The sequence below is a fragment of the Balaenoptera acutorostrata genome, chromosome 11, assembly GCF_949987535.1.
Source record: "Balaenoptera acutorostrata chromosome 11, mBalAcu1.1, whole genome shotgun sequence".
Lineage (NCBI taxonomy): Eukaryota > Metazoa > Chordata > Mammalia > Artiodactyla > Balaenopteridae > Balaenoptera > Balaenoptera acutorostrata.
Window position 1 is genome coordinate 66,904,284 of NC_080074.1, and position 3,908 is coordinate 66,908,191.

Here is a 3,908-nt window from a genome sequence, read left to right on the forward strand (position 1 = left end):
GGGAGGGGAAAGAGGAGAGCCTTTCCAGCCTCCACTAAGCTGATGCTGGCCCGGAGGCTCCGCCTCCTCCTGGTAGCTTTTCTCCTCCTCTTCCCCCTCCCGCTAAGAACACAGCTCAAATGTGACACCGGCTTAGTCTCTTCACTCCGCAGAGGGTTCTGGAGTCCCTGCATCAATCTCGGGAGCCATCAGCTCCTGTGTACAGTGGGAATCAGAATTATTTAGTTGCTTCCCTTGTTGTCATCAGAGACACTTTTTTTCCGAGCGGAGGCTGCCTGAGACTCCTTGCATTCAAACATCCTCCGCAACTAATAATAAGCCTCCCTCTCTGGCCCTATCCATTGTCTCCCACCTCTATCACTCTTTGAGCAAACATTTATTGGAAGTCTGTGTGCCAGGTTTTGTATTAGGTTCTGAGAGATGAAACGACAAGTGAAACAGAATCCCTGCCCTTGAGGAACATTGATCACTGGTATTTTCTATGGAGGGACCTCAAAAACTCCTTTTACATTTACCTACCTTTCTCAGAGAAAATACGGAGAAGCTACCTAGGAACGAGAGTACTAAGGGGCAAGACCCCTGCCTTGATAGCCTCATTCTCAAGCCTGCACTAGGCCTGCACTAGAAGGGGGTGCAGGATTCTGATAGTGAAGCAAGCATATCTGTTGTGCTACAAAGCAAACAGAATCCATTCTGGGAACATAGGTCTGGTACTACCACAGCAAGAGGTGCAAACTTTACTCAGATCCTCTTTACTCTTTCCACTGCTCCACCCATGCCTTGTTTCAATGCCTCTCCACAGTCATCTCTCGTCTCCTTGCTGTTTCTACTGCCCTTCCTCTTGCTGTCTTTCGTCTCTGCACCTGCACATTCTACAAACAATAAGAATGCAAGTGACTAGGAGATAAAACCATGTGACTACACAAAATTAACTTTTGTACTGCAAATGATACCATCAAGAAAGTGAAAAGACAACCCATGGAATGGGAGAAAATATTTGCAAATCATATATCTGATAAAGGACCAGGTATCGAGAATATGTAGCTCTGGCAACCCAACAATAAAAAGATAACCTAATTTAAAAATGGACAAAAGATCTGAACAGATACCTCACCAAAGAAGACAGAAGATGGCAAATAAGCATATAAAATGATGCTCAACATCATATGTCATTAGGAACCACAAATTAAAACAGAGATACCACTACAATCTATTAGAATGAAAAAAAAAACAAAAACTGACAATACCAAATACTGACAAGAATGTGGAGCAACAAGAACTCTCATTCTTTGTTGGTGCAAATGCAAAATGGTACAGTCACTTTAAAAGATAGTTTGGCAGTTTCTTACAAAGCTAAATATAGTATTGCCATATGATCCAGCAATCACATTCCTAAATATTTACACAAATGAGTTGAAAACTACATCCATACAAAAACCTGCACATGAGTGTTTACAGCAGCTTTATTCATAATTGCCAGAAACTGGAAGCAACCAAAATGCCCCTCAAAAGGTGAATGGATAATCAAACTGTGGTACATCCATACAGTGGAATATTGCAATTAAAAAAAAAAAAAAGACCCATCAAGGCAAGAAAAGACATGGAGGAAGCTTAAATACAAATTGCTTAGTGAAAGAATCCAGTCTGAAAAGGCTACGTACTGTATGATTCCAACTGTATGACATTCTGGAAAAAGTGAAACTATAAAGACAGTGAAAAGATCAATGGTTGCCAAGGGCTCAGAGTAGAGATGGAACAATAGATAGGCAGAACACAAGGGATTTTTAGGGCAGTGAAATTATTCTGTGTGATGCTCTAATGGAGGATACATGACATTATGCATTTGTCAATAGTTATAGAACTGTACAACACAAAGAGTAAACCCTAGTGTAAACTATGGACTTTAGTCAATTATAATGTATCAATATTGGTTCAACAATTGTAACAAATATACCACACCACTGCAAGATGTTAATAATAGGGGAAACTGTGCAGAAAACAGAGAGGATATATGGAAACTCTGTGCAATCTGCTCAATTTTCTGTAAGCCTAAAGCTTCTCTAACAAATAAAGTCTATTAATTTCAAAAATATATCCTGTTCAATGAAATATCAAATAAAACTGTGATATTAAAAAATATGGGCAAGGGTTTGAAAAGACATTTATCTAAAGAAAATATACAAATAACCAATAAGTACATGAAAGGACACTTTCTTTTTTTGAAGATTATTATTAATTCAATTTCTTTAATAGATATAGGCATATTCAAATCATCTGTTTCTCCTTGTGTGAATTTTGGCAGATTGCGTCTTTCAAGGGATTGGTCCTTTCCATCTAGGTTATCAAATTTGTAGGCATAGAGCTGTTCGTAGTATTCCTTTATTATCCTTTTAATTTCCATGGGATCTGTAGTGATGTCCCCGCTTTCATTTTGGGTATTAGTAATCTGTGTCCTCTTTCTTTTCTTCTTAGTTACCCTAGCTAGGGATTTATTAACGTTATTGATCTTTTCAAAGAACCAGCTTTTGGTTTCATTAATTTTCTCTGTTGATTTCTTGTTTTCAATTTTATTGACTTCTGCTCTAATTCTTTTTTTTTTTTTTTTTCCTGCTTACTTTGGATTTAATTTACTCTTCACCTATAGTTTCCTAAGATGGAAACTTAGGGAACTATAAGAGATTTAGATCATCTTCTTTTCTGATATATACATTCAAGGCTATAAATTTCCCTCTAAGCACTGCTTTCTCTGTATCCAACAAATTTTAATAAGTTGTGTTTTTCATTTAGTTCAAAATATATTTAAATTTCCTTGAGATTTTTTCTTTGACTCATGCGTTATTTAGAAGTATGTTGTTTAATCTCCAAGTATTGGGGGATTTTCCAGTTATCTTTCTGTTATTGATTTCTAGTTTAATTCCACTGTGGTCTGAGACGAGCCATCGTATAATTTCTGTTCTTTTAAATTAGTTAAGATGTTTTTTATAGGCCAGAATGTGGTCTAGCTTGGTAAATATGTTATCATGTATGCATGAATGTATGAATGAATATGTATGGGTGAATCATGTGACCCTGAGAAAAATTTACATTCGGCTGTTGTTGTGTGAATTGTTTTTTACGCTTTTTTCCTGGTAATTGATTTCTAATCTCATAGCATTGTGGTTGGAAAAGATGCTTGATACGATTCCAATCTTCTTAAATCTACCAAGGCTTGATTTGTGACCCAAGATGTGATCTATCCTGGAGAATGTTCCGTGTACACTTGGGAAGAAACTGTAATCTGCTGTTTTCAGATGGAATGTCCTATAAATATCAATTAAATCTATCTGGTCTATTTTGTCATCTAAAGCTTGTGTTTCCTTATTAATTTTCTGTCTGGATGACCTGTCCATTGGTTAATAGTGTCCCCCACTATTATTGTTACTGTCAATTTCCTCTTTTATAGCTGTTAGCATTTGCCTTATGTATTGATGTGCTCCTATGTTGGTGCATATATATTTATAATTGTTATATCTTCTTCTTGGATTGATCCCGTGATCATTATGTAGTGGCCTTCCTTGTCTCTTGTAACATTCTTTATTTTAAAGTCTATTTTATCTGTATGGGTCCCTAGGTCTGCAGTGGGTCTCTTGTAGACAGCATATATATAGGTCTTGTTTTTGTATCCATTCAGTAAGCCTGTGTCTTTTGGTTGGAGCATTTAATTCATTCACATTTAAGGTAATTATCGATATGTATGTTCTTATTACCATTTTCTTAATTGTTTTGGGTTTGTTTTTGTAGGTCCTTTTCTTCTCTTGTGTTTCCCACTTAGAGAAGTTCCTTCAGCGTTTGTGGTAGAGCTGGTTTGGTGGTGCTGAATTCTCTTAGCTTTTGGTTGCTTGTAAAGTTTTTGATTTCTCCGTCAAATC